The following is a 13,797-nucleotide window of genomic DNA, read 5'->3' on the forward strand; positions in this document are numbered from 1 at the left end:
TTTATAAGGGGGAAAAGGTCTTCATATTTATTACTTAACCAAATATGGTGATTATAGCCCCAATTTATTTCCCTTTCTGTTCTCTTATTCATTTATCATATTTAAATAAAATTTGAACCACTATATTAAAAATTTAAGAATTAAAAAATGTTTGATCTTCACCTTCATATTTTTAATAACCTTTTTCCTTATCCAGTATATTCCTTTCAGTTCACTTATTCATCTGGTCAATACATATTTATCCTTTGACTAATTATATAATATGCATCTGATGACCCCAAGAATCGTAACAGTCATGTCTCTGTGGAATATGAATGTGTTCAACTCATCATGGAGTGTTGTCTTGGGGAATGGAAACCCACACAATAACCGAAAGAATATTGAATTCCCATCCTGGGGAATTCTGCTACAGTTCTCTAATATAGTGGCAAGAATCCCTAGAATAAATGGACAGTGCCTAGCAAAGGAGGACAGACAAAAAAAAAAAAAGCTTACATTGTAGTGAGGCAAATTCTGTAATACAAGTAAATATCTCCACAGAGGCAGATCACAAAGGAAGCTAAGCTCAGTGGTTGGGGAGGGAGTAGTTGTTACATTAGGAGAAGGGTGTTTCTTGGAGTAAGTATGAGTTGGATCAATACGTTGGTATGGTTCAACTGAAGACTGTTTATAAGTAATGGAAATGAGGGTCAAGAATTAGTCATGGATCCAGTTATCATAGGCCTTGTATAAAAACTAAAGAGTTTGTATATGTACTTATTATTACAGGAGACACATCAATACTTGTAAGTAGGTGGAAGTGAAATAGTGACATTTTAATCTGTGGATGAAGGACTGAATGTATTGAAAATGCAGAAAGGGAGACAAGCAAGAAGGCTATCTTGGGAAGCCAGGTAGAGTTCCTGAGGGTTGCACATAGGCAGTTTGGGTGGAAGTCTGATATTTAGAACTTTTTGGACCTTTGGATATGGAGGATAAAAGAAAAGATAAATTTAGGATAAATCCAAAGTTTCTTGTTTTGGCAACTGGATCATGTTGAGAAAGTTCAATGGGAGAATACATAAATTGAAAGATTTTTCCGATATTTTCATCCAGAAAAAAACAGAATGAAAAAGTTGGTGAAAACAAGAAAGAAAACTTAAGAGACCTGGATTGAGGTGTTCCAAAATATATCTAAAAGGACTTTTATAAAATAAGAATAGATGTAATTAAATATTCAGATTAAATATAGAAGCAATTTTCAAAGAGGTAATGGCTGAGAATTTTGAAAAATTACAGAATGTCATGAATCTTTACATATAGAAGAATATGTAAAAAAGAATCCACATCTAGACACACAACAGTGAAACTGTCAAACATCTGAGTTATAAAGGAAATCTCAAAAGCTATCTATAAAGGAAATAAGTAATGACAAACTGTCAACAATAACACATGCCAGAAAGCAATGCAGTAGTGTCTTCAAAGTGCTGAGAGTATCTTAGAACACTCTTCTCAGTTAAAAACTCAATTTATGGTTAAAAAAAATATACATTTTCAGAAATAATTGACTAAAAGTTTACCTCCCACACAAATTTCCTGAAAGACCTACCTAATGGATAAACTTCTGCAGGAAGACAAATGGAAGAGCTTAGAACTTGATTTTAAAACATTGGTAAGTATCTGAATAAAGAGAGAACTTTATATAAACTTTTGAGAGTCACACATGAACCAAAAATCTAGACAATAAGGAAAAAAGAACGTGGGGAAGATAGGAGTGTTCAGTGAGTATTATTGCATGCTAAATTCTTGTGTTTGGGAGGAGAAATGATACATTGAATAGCTTCAGACTTTGAACAAATTTAAATCTGGCGATAATCAGTTTTATAACAAAATGGGGAAATGGTTGTGGGAGTGTAAATTGATTCAATATTTTGGGCATCAATTTGGCAGAAACTAGTAAAACTGATGATGTGCATACCCTATGTATATATTATTAAGAAAATTGTAATAAATATTGTGAATATTACTATGAGAATAGATAAGTAATGTGCTATTCACAAAATGGAATATTGTACAGCAATTAAAATGAAAGATAACTAAATCATGTGAAAAAAGCAAATTTAAAATATTGCATTTTGTACTGTTTTTACAAGGGTAAAATCATATAAGTATTATTCATTGGTACATGTGGTTAAAGCATGAAAACATGAACGGGAAGGATATACGTATTCAGGATACTATGGAAGAGAATTGAAATAGAAATTTTAAAATAAAAGGGGGTTTCAAATGTTTCTGTGATTTTTTTTTTAATGATCTGAAGGAAATGCAGAAAAAATGAAGAGTTTTTGAAATTGCAAGGAGAATAAATAGATGATCATTTGTATGTTTGAAATTTCATAGAAATGACTTGAAATAAAAAATCTATAAGTAATTTAACTTAAATTTATAAGCAAGTTTCTTGGAGATCAAGTACTAGAATATAAGTTTAATGACTCTTCCTATTTTATCTTTTGTAAGAACAGTTAGATGTGAGAGACAAGTGGGAAGAAACAATTTTCAGAACCTGGGGTGGTTGACAGAGAAAGAGGAATAAAAATATTAAAGAATTGATTTGGTTCCTGACACACTATTTAATTTATAGTCCAAAAGACAGTGGGCACATAAGAAGATTATCTGCTTTCTTATTAGCTGATAAACTTAGGTGGGTTGTCATGAGCCACCAGCCTCACTCATGTCAGCTTGTCCTCAGGTACAGCAAATGCTTAGTCTGAGGTGACTTGGCAGCATTAGTCAAAGAAATCAGGCTAAACGATGTTCAGAGAAGGCACATAATGAAAGCAGTATGAATTTAGATGTCATTTGTTTCTACCAATGAAAAATACTCATTTTTCTTCCTATATTGAAAGAACAACATAAGACATTTATTTAACACCTTAATATATAGACGTCAAGCATCACACAATCTGCCAGCTATTCCAGTGATCACAAAACAACTGTAAATCTGTATACAAATGAGAAAAGTAATTTTAGCCATATGTCTATAGAAAAATGAAACCCTAGTAGTTCTCAGTATAATTTTCTGCAAAAACTTTTCTCACAAAAACAAAATCATCTTCCACAAAGAAGTTGGTGTAAACCCAGTTTAAACTTTGGAAAGAAAGAAGAGCAATGAGTACCTTCTCTTCACTATTCCAGTATAGTGTATATTATAACAGTGTTCTCAAAACAGTTGTTTCACCAGGTCTCCTCTAGGCAGGATCACTGCTTTGTGTTCTTGCATCTTTTCTGGAGGTGGCACCATCTGGCTATATGCAGGTTCCTTTCCTAAACATGTCCATGGCCTGAGTCACAGAGTTGAGGAAAGGGTCTGCCAAACACTCTCCCAATGTATTGTTTGTACCCAAGGCCAAGGAAGTTTGTAACACCATTGACAGGTGGCAAGGACCTTACTGGCTTTCTAAGACAAGATAGTTTCTCATCTCAAGGAGTCTGTTAGTAAAGTATCAAAACAACTTTGGCTTTCTAACAACAAATGAATCAGCACCAACAAAAAGCAAAATGGATAATGTATGCTTTTTATGGATTGGTGTGGAAGCTAACAGAAATGTTCCTTATAAAGTCTTCCACATCAATTCTAATTTGGTAAGCTACCTTTAATGCAATTTATAGAGCAAAATAATAACAAAAAAAGTTTCTCTTTGGCATTTCTATAAAGTGAGGGAGTATATAAACACATCCTTCAATTTAAATTGAAAGAGGAGTTATGGTCATGGCCGATGGGGTTAACTACCAGGGCAGATGGCCCCTCTTTGGAAATGGTGTTTAAGTGTGATGAATCTGGACTCAGATGGGATCTCCCTTCATAAGACTTTCATGCTAATATGCTGGAGGTGCAGTTAATGTTGGGGTTTAAGATATATTTAGGGGATTTGAATCTCTGGACTGACAATGTGATAGCCAGATCCTGAGCCTCAACAGACTCCAGCACCTACAATCTGATTTATTGGACTTACCACACTCAGCTAAGATGGAGTTGAAGAAGGACAACCACCACACCATTGAGCCTAGAGTGATTACAACTGAAAATGGGAGGATTGCATCCAGCATCCATGTGGAATCTGAGCCTCCTCTTGACATAGAGGTGCAATGGACACAACCAATCCAATGTCCACATAGAAGAGGTGGCATTGGATTGGGAAAAGTGGACATGGTGGACGATGGGTATGGGGAAAGGCAAGAAGAGATGAGAGGTGGAGGCGTCTTTGGGACATGGAGCTGCCCTGGATGGTGCCTCAGAGGTAATCACCGGACATTGTAAATCCTCACAGGGCCCACTGGATGGAATGGAGGAGAGTATGGGCCATGATGTGGACCATTGTCTATGAGGTGCAGAGGTGCCCAAAGATGTACTTACCAAATCCAATGGATGTGTCATGATGATGGGAACGAGTGTTGTTGGGGGGGGAGAGGGAGGGTGGGGGGGTGGGGTTGAATGGGACCTCACATATATATATATTTTTAATGTAATATTATTACAAAGTCAATTAAAAAAAAATAAAAGATTATTTTACCAAAAATAAATAAATAAATAAATAAATTGAAAGAGGAAAAAATGCAGCAATACCTTTTTTGGCCCAAGGACATGTACAGGTCATTTTTTGGATAGGTATGTAGCCCAAGATAAGAGAATATCCAGGAAAATGAATAATCAGCACCTACTTTGCCTTCAAAAAGGAAAATTACACTTAGTGATTTTAACACAATAGACCCTGGCATTCTCAGATAGAACACTGAAGATTTCTGCTTTTCACAAGTGTCCTCAAAAGTCTGTTATTTAGTTTGCTAGGGCTGCTATGAGAAGTACCACACATTGGTTGGCTTATCCAAAGGAAATTTATTGACTCGCAGGTTGGAAGCTGCAAGTCTAAAAACAACAATATATCAGCAGAACATGTTTTCTCTCAATTCTATAGCATTCTGGTGGTGGCTCAGACTCTGTCTCCACCACGTGGTAATTGTCTCCTTTTTTTGTTTTTCTACTTCTTTGTCCAATTTCTTTTGCTAGTAAAGGCTTAGCAATATTGGATTAAAGCCCACTTTGGCCTCACCTTAACTTAGAACAAAAATGGCCTATTTATCAATGGTTCCGCACCTGTAGAACTGGAGGTTAAGACTTGAACATGTCTTTTGTGGGAAGCATGATTCAGCCCTCCAACATTTGTGTATATGTGTGTGAGTATATCTGTATTCTTATATTTTCTATTTTGCTCAGTTACAAGTTAGAGTCACACACACTGGGAGTTGTTTAATGTGAACCTGATGACGGCAGCACATTTCAAGGGCGCCTTGTATTCTCTGCTTATAGCCCACACAGTAACTCTTGTGAAATGTTGGAGGGAAAGGCTTCTGTGTGTGTGGGTGGAGCACCAGAGAAAACATTACCAATCAAACGAGAAAGAAGAAAAGTTTCATAAAATGTTAAAAATTTTCCTCAGGAAATTGCACAGGAAGTATATAACTCTTGATGAAAATGTTACAGGAAGGAGGGACAACACAGATATAAATAATTCACAAATTTGAGGATTTTTTAATGGTTGTAGAACATATTAAAGGTCTAATGTACTTCTAAGAGGACTACCTAAACCAGTTATGTTTCAGGACTTAATTTTAATCTAGCAAATTTTAAATATATTAGAAAGATGAAGCTTGGAGGATACACTAATTAAGGAAGGGTGGGGGGTCAGAAGGCCTGAACAATAGTTCTGAGTACCAACTTTTTTGAAACTAATGAAGACCTTTTTCCTAAAAATTCATTTAACATGCCAACTCACTGTATGTAGTATAGTTGTTACCGAAGCTGAACTATTAAATTCAAGGTATATATTTTTTCAATTTAAATATTTCATATACCTAAAGTACCTAAGACCAGGACCATGATTCAGTGGTACATAAAATTGTTACAGCAGATCTCAGTCTTTCATGAAAGATTCAATTCTGCCCAGTCCATGGACCATAAAATGCAGACAGAGGGGGGAAAAAAAAAAAAACCCTAAATAAAAAGGGTGAATAATAAAAAGGCTATGTACGAATGCCTAAAAGCTCTGTGTGCATTCCAGATGAAAATGAGCTTGGTGATTTCATTCTTTCCCATATGTACTCACCACAAAATCACTTTTTTACTAGGTATTTTAAATCTTCTCTGCTAAAAGTAGATTCCATTTTGAATAAATCAGTTGGAGCTGGTTGGTTTGGTGTTTGAAAACGTTATAATAAATTGACAAGATGGAAAGGTAATGGGTAATAGTGGTATGGTGTTATCTCAGAACGTTCCTAGAGATCAGGGCTCCTGGCATACTCCAGAGAGTTATGTATGGTTGCCAAGCATAGTATATAAACTTATTAATGGAAACGATGAACTCTTTTTAATCCCAAAGTCCTTTGTACTCAAAGACATATTTTCAGTTCATGCAAGACAAATATAAATCTGTATTTATTTACATTTAGCAAGAAAAACAGGTGTGATTCTTTAGAAAAATGAAATCCAATAGCTATTGTTATAATCTTGACAAACAGATTAATATTTAAAGTATATTTTAAGTGATGGAAGTCTTTCATTGCTATTTCCAGGCAGTAATCCATGTGATACAAATGACAGGTATGTTGAGATATTTAAAATGATTTCCTGAGAGGAAAGGTAAGAAAGGCCTGTAGATGTAATTTAGCTAAAAAGTAAATAAAATCTATGAGCATTTCATTCCCATGTTATCCCGTGGCCTGTATTCAAATGAAAAATATAATTATCTAAGACTTTACAAGTAATAGGAACTTAATGATTGTGACTTTTCCTCCACAAATGTTAATATTAGAATGTAAGTCAGAATGTAAATCACATTTTAAGGTGAAAATGTGAAACATCTTTAATTATATTGAAGAATTTCTTGCCAGCTGGGATCATTTTAACAGAGACCTACCTTTATTACCATCATCTTTATCAGTAAATATTACATTTTACTATGTGCAGGGGAACATAATCAACATGGTTTTTGGGGGATGTCAATAAATATATGCTTAGGTATAATGCAAAATGGAATGTGCAAAAATCCCATTAAAATATAAATGCAGTTGTATGGGTGTTTTTTTTTAAAAAAAAAGGAGAGGCTGCATTTAGAAAAGGAAGGGAAAGTTCATGAGGAAGGTGTCATTCTGTAGGAAGGCTAAAGTTTTTTTTGGCAGAATTGTGGGCAGAAAGGAACAGCCAAACACAGCTGAATTAAAGGAGTTGGGAGATAAGATGTGGAACAGTTTCACAAGTTTACAAATGAGTTGTGGGGTGGTTGTAGAGGGGGCTTTCTAGTCAAGCTGAAGTGGTTGAACCTTATTTGGTAGTTATATTAGCCAGCCAAAGGGGTGCTGATGCAAAATACCAGAAACTGGTTGGTTTTTATAAAGGATATTTATTTGGGGTAGGAGCTTACAGATACCAGGCCATAAAGCATAAGTTACTTCCCTCACCAAAGTCTGTTTGGAGCAAGATGGCTGCCGATGTGTGCAAGGGTTCAGGCTTCCTGGGTTCCTGTGTTCCTGGGGCTTGCTTTTCTCTGGGTTCAAGTTTCCTTTCTCCCTGGGCCTGGCTTCTCTTTCCTCTGTGAGCTTACTTCCCGGGACTCCAGCTAAAGTCTTCAGCATCAAACTCCAACATCAATTCTCCAACATCAGAAACCCCCAATTCTGTTCTTTGCCATTTCTTTTATCTGTGGAGACTCAATGCCGTAATCATAACTCAGTCATGCCCAGGTACAGATCAGATTACAAACATAATCCAATATTTCTTTTTGGAATTCATCAACAATATCAAACTGTCACAGTAGGTGATAGGGAAAACTCAAGGCTCTTATGTAAGGGATGTTTGAGGAAAGTTCTGCATTCAGTTTCTAGGGAAATGCTATGTGTGATTCATGTACATAGCAATACTTTGAGGCAGTTCATTGAGAGGCAGTGTGGAAAGAAAAGAAAGGGCTCCAGAAAAAAACCATAGATGAAAAAGTAATAGCACTTAGCAGCTAAATAGGAAGGCAAATGAAATGAAGGAGAATTTTAAACCTGGATGACCAGGAAAATGATGCGTCCATCAATAGAGACTCAAAAACTAGGAGGAAGAACAGGACTTAAGTTGGGAATGACTTTTGAACTTGCAGGTGGAGTAGTGTTTAGTAGAATGCTGGAAATAGGAGACTGGAGTTTAGGGGAGAGTTAAGAGCTGGGAAGATGGATTTGGTATGCATCCCCTCTGAGACGGTAATGGAAATTATGGAATTGTGTGAAATTAGTGATAAGCTCACCCACAGAGAGAGGCAGTAAAAAGAAGCAGACAGTGAGATCTAGGAGGAAACTAGCTTTTAGGTGTATGAAGAAAGAGGAAGTGAAGAAGGATGTAGCAGCTTAGTTCTCAGAGAGGTAAACCAAAGAGAATTTAGTCATATACAACAGTCAGCAAAGAAACTCTCTAACGGGCCAGATAGTAGTTGAAGCTTTGTAAATTACTCGAGCCATACGATGTTTGTGACAATTTCACCACTCTGCCAATGTAGTGTAAAAGCAGCCAAGGACAAAATGAATGGGCATAGAAGAATGAAATTTTATTTATAAAAACAGATGGCAGGGTCTACAGGTCTTTGTCCGTCTCTGAAACCAATAGTGTAGGGGCCGAAAATGAAGAGGGATAACTAGTAGTCTTGTAGAGAAGTTCAATGACATTATATCTGAGAAAGGATCCTTGGACTGGTGCATTCTAAGAACATTATGGGGTTTTTTGTTTTTTTTTTTTTTTTTTAAGGAAATACTGGGGATTGAACCCAGGACCTTGTACATGGGAAGCAGGTGCTCAACCACTGATCTACATCTGTTCCCCTATTTTTTAATATAATAGGAGCAGAACCCATTACACTGCCAAGTGTGCATATAGGAATTGGGAAAAAAAAGAATAAATTGCATATTTTATCTACTAAGTACCAGACATTCCAGGATTTACATATTTGATTGAATTTTAAAATCTTCATTTGGGTTAACAGACCATCAGAGTTATGACTTTGCAGAGGTGGGCAGTCTCTTTAGCAGTAATAAAGGTAAAGGAAGTAAGAAAACAGGGTATGGTCCAAATATCAGTAAAGAGACTGGGACGTAAGAGAGTCTAATCTAGGAGTTCACCATACTTTGTGTTGAGCTTATTCTTTATATGGTCTTTTTTTTTTTTCCTTATCACATGCCTAGATATTCCTAAAAAATAAGCCAGAAAGGTAACATTTAATGGGGACCCATCAGTTGTACAAATATATTATGAAGGGCATGCTTCGTAGCCCTGCATGTAATAAAGTCCTGATTTTTAGTTGATATATGCAAACAGCATGAGGGAACTGAAGGGAAAAAAAAGCTAGTACAATTTTTCAGAGAACACTGATGTTAATGTCCTTGATGCTTCCCATGAGCATTTTCCCCTGGGCGCCAGGATCAGATAGGGCAATCCTTGTCAAATGACGTCATTCAGATCCTGTTACTCCAAAGCCTCCAGTGGCTTCCCTTCCCACTCAGCATCATGGAAGTCAGAATCTGTACACTGGCTTCCAAGGCCTGCCTGCCTTCTCATGCCCTCTTCTCTCTCTCCTCTCCCTGTCTCCTTGTCTCAGCGCCAGCTGTCTTTGGCAGTCTGTAGGTCTTCAGTTACATTGAGCTCATTCCCAACCTCAGGGACTTTGTACCTTTTGTGGACTTTTCCTGGGATGCCCCCATACCCGCCAGAAACATGCAAACCTCCCGCATCAGCTCTGTCCAGTTCTTGCTCACATGGCATGTGCTCTGTGAGGTCTTTCCTGGCCACCCTCTCTAAATTGTCAGCCTGCCTCTCAGCAGCCCCTCTCTACCTTCCTGGCTTTATTTTTGCCCATGACACTTATCATTATCTTACCTAGTATATGTTCTTCTTATTTATTTGTTTTGTTTGTCTTCCTCCTAATGCAAAAGCAGGACTTTTTTTTTATTTTTTAAGAAGCTTTAGATTGTACAAATGTTATAGTGAAAATATAGAGGATCTCCATATACTCCTCCCCTTTCCTGCTCCACACTTTCCCCCATTAACAACATCTTTCATTAGTGTGGTAGATTTGCTACAATTGATGAACACATACTGAAGCATTGCTTATAACCATGATCTGTAGTTTACATTATGGTTTATATTTGTAGAGCATAGTTTTATAGGTTTTGACAAAATGTATAATATAGCTTGTATCTCTCATTAAAATACCATGCAGAACAATTCTAATGTCCCCAAAATGCTCAAGTTGCACCTGTTCTTCTGTCTCCCTCCCCTCAGAACCTCTCATAACCACTGCCTTTATGTCAACGTTTTGAGTTCTTCCATTACTAGAATAATAATAATCCTACTTTAGTCCATAGTTGTATTTCCCCCCTTATATTCATTCCTGAATCTTGAGGATTTTGAGATGGCGATGCCCACTCTGCTTCCCATGGAGAGGGGCAGAAGCAGAAATTTTTATCTGCATTGTCCACTGCTTTCTACTTTTTTTTTCTGTATTTATTTAATTTCCCCTCCCCTCTTGGAGCTTGCTTGCTATATGCTCTCTGTGTCCATTCACTGTGTGCTCTTCTGTGTTCTTACTTGTCTCCTTTTTGTTGCGTCACCTTGTTGAGTCAGCTCTCCGCGGTGTCTGCGGACCTGGCAGCACTCTGCGGTGTCTGCGGACGAGCCTGCCTTCACAAGGAGGCCCCAGGACGCGAACCCCGGGCCTCCCATGTGGTAGACAGGAGCCCAACTGATTGAGCCACAGCTGCTTCCCTGTTCACTGCTTTCTATCCAGCACACAGAAGAGTGCTTGGTACTTAGTAGGTACCTGACAAGTATCTGTTGTTGTTTTTTTAATTTATTTTTAGATAAGTTTTAGATTTATGTTTATATAAAAATTACACTGAAAGTATAGGGAGCCCCCATATAACACCCCTCCCCCTGCACCCACATGCATAGTTGCCCCTATTATTGTCCTCTTAGATTTGTGTGGTACGTTTGTTACAATTGATGAACCAATATTGAAGCATTGCTACTAACTAAAGTCTACAGTTTACATTTTGTGTACAGTTCCATATGCGGGCCTTGACAAATGTATAATGCCATGTGTCTGTCATTGAAGTTATATAGAAGTAAGTTTATGGCCCCAACTGTGCTCTGCTCCACCCATTCATTCCCTATACCCCCTTCTGAGCCCCTGGCAGCCACTATCTTTATATCAGTGTTGCAAGTTCTTCTGCCAACACAAGATGACAATAACAGCAGCTAGTCTACTTTGGTCCATGGACACACACACACCCCTTCCCCACCCCATGATTGTTCATTCTCACATCCCAAAAGATTTGCTCTGACAGCCCTTGGCTGAGAGGGGACTCTGATACCTTGTGGCAGATGGAAGGAATTATCCTGTCTGCAACTGCAAAAACTGCCAGTTTTTTGGGGATGGAACCTGCCCATCATCATCGTTTTGTTGGTTTTCCAGAGCGAGCCCAAGGAACTGGACAGTAGGAGTTGTCTGCTACTCCACTGGGATTCAGGGCTTGACCTGCATTTGAACTGTTGAAAGATTTAGGTCTCTCTGAAATATATACTTAATAGGTACATTGAAAATGATAGGTTCAAATAAAAGGAGTAGAAGAATCACGATTAGGGGAATCATAAACGAGTATAACTATGTTATTAATATATTGGGGAGAGAGATTATTGTATATTCCCAGATATGTCCTACTGAAGGGGCGCTGATTTCATGGTGCTGTGTCCTTACCTCTGTTGCCCAGATGTCCCTGAAGTCCTCAGGAGCACTCTTGTTTGAGTCTTTGTTTATTGTGGCAGTTAGCGACATTTTTCTGAGCCCTGCATAAGTGTAATCTCCTGAATGACCTCCCAACTCACTTTGAAATCTCTTAGCCATTGTGTCAGTTTGAGATTATTTATTTATGAATTTCAAAAAGAGAGATTATGTTCGTAATCTGGTCTGTTGCTCTAGGCATGATACCCTCTGATTGAGTTAAGTTCAAAGGCTTTATGTTTACTTGATTAAATCAAAATCAGGGCTTTGATTTCAACCATATCATTAGGGTGACTGAGTTTGAGTCCCTGTCCCCTTTGTGGGCTATATAAATGGATACTCAATCAAGAAGACGGAGAAGGAAGATACACAGGGGGAGGGAGCTCCATAGACATGGAAGAGGATCCTGCGGCCCAGGGAAGAGAGCTGAGCCATTCACCTCTAGTTTACAACTGACCTTGTGAAGAAAACAGAGCCTGGGAAAAAAACAAACTCTCCAGCCTATAGCTAAGATCAGAAGGAGCTGAGACCACAGAGCCTTAAGAGGAAAGAGGAAGGCTGAACCCTCACAGATACTGCCTGCCATCTTGCTCCAGCACGTGGCAAGAGACTTTGGTGAGGAACTAGCCTTGAGTTGAACTCTTTAGGTCCTTTTAACTGTAAATTTCTCCCCAAATAAATACCCTTTATTAAAGCCAATGGATTTCTGGTAGTTTACATCAGCACCCCTTTCGCTGACTAATACAGCCATAAAAACTCTTTTTTATAATTCTCCCTTTTGGTCAAGGTCTTTTCCCAAATGCATGGCTGAATAATACTTGGTAATAATTCCTTTGTGCCTGGGAGGCTAATTATCAGGAATCATGTACCACATTGGGGGAAAGTAGTTTATTTGCAGACTTCGGCTTAGAGTGAGGCCACATTTGAGTAACTAGGAGGTTTTCAGGACATATCTGTTAGTCATTAATTGTGATTAGACAAATTTCAACTCTACAGGAATAAGGGTCATACATACAAGCATTCAGATTGAGGACTTGGCATATAGGCTTGTTTTCTTAGGCACAAAAAATAATTGCAAAATATTGCAAGTATTTTTGCCATTTTATTTGGGAAAGCAGGACTTTCCCAGGATGGAAGTTTAATATTTTGTTCGCTGCTGTTTGGGCCTCTTTTTATTGAGAAACATACCCATAACAATAAGAACACATTCATATCCCATGGAAGTATGTTTTAGGTGTACTGTCAGTACTCTCTACTAGAGAACCTGTGTTATAGATCGTGCAAGAACATTCTTATATTTGTATTCTTAACTACAGTCCTCAGGCCCCCTAGAATTTACTGAATTTTACAGTTGCCTGTTTTATCCTCTATATATCCTTCTAACCTCATGAACAGACCAAAACCACCCCTCACCGCTCACGCTTACACTGCAATGCTATTAATTACACCCACATTGCTGTGTCCCTGTCACCTCTGTCCATTTCCAAACCTTTACCATTCACCAAATTATAAATTCTGTGCAGATTAAGCATTGGCTTACCAATCACTACTCCCCTGTCTTCTAGCAATCTATCTTCCAACCCCTACCTCCATGAGTCTACTCACCATGCTTCGTTCATATCCATGAAATCATGAAATATTTGTCCTGTTGTGACTGGTTTATTTAATTTAACGTAAGGTCCCTCAGGGTTCATCAATGACGTGATATGTGTCAAAACTTCATTCCTACTTACAGTTGAGTAGTATTCCAAAATATGTATATACCACATTTTGTTTATTCATTTATCTGTTGTTGGACATGTGGGTTGCTTCTGTCCTTTGGCAATTATGAATAATGCCACTGTATTAGTCAGCCAAAGCAGTGCTGATGCAAAATACCAGAAGCCTGTTGACTTTTATAAAGGGTATTTATTTGGGGTAGGAGCTTACAGATACCAGGCCATAAAGCATAGGTTAC

The 13,797-nt window shown here is 37.8% G+C and overlaps 1 protein-coding gene across 6 annotated transcripts in view; it reads left to right on the plus strand.

Moving 5' to 3' along the window:
- Positions 1–13,797, plus strand: part of KLF12 (KLF transcription factor 12) — a 487,534-nt gene that overhangs the window by 328,391 nt on the left and 145,346 nt on the right. The gene's annotated exons all lie outside the window — the stretch shown is intronic.

The sequence above is a fragment of the Dasypus novemcinctus genome, chromosome 15 (assembly GCF_030445035.2).
Source record: "Dasypus novemcinctus isolate mDasNov1 chromosome 15, mDasNov1.1.hap2, whole genome shotgun sequence".
In the NCBI taxonomy this organism is placed as follows: domain Eukaryota; kingdom Metazoa; phylum Chordata; class Mammalia; order Cingulata; family Dasypodidae; genus Dasypus; species Dasypus novemcinctus.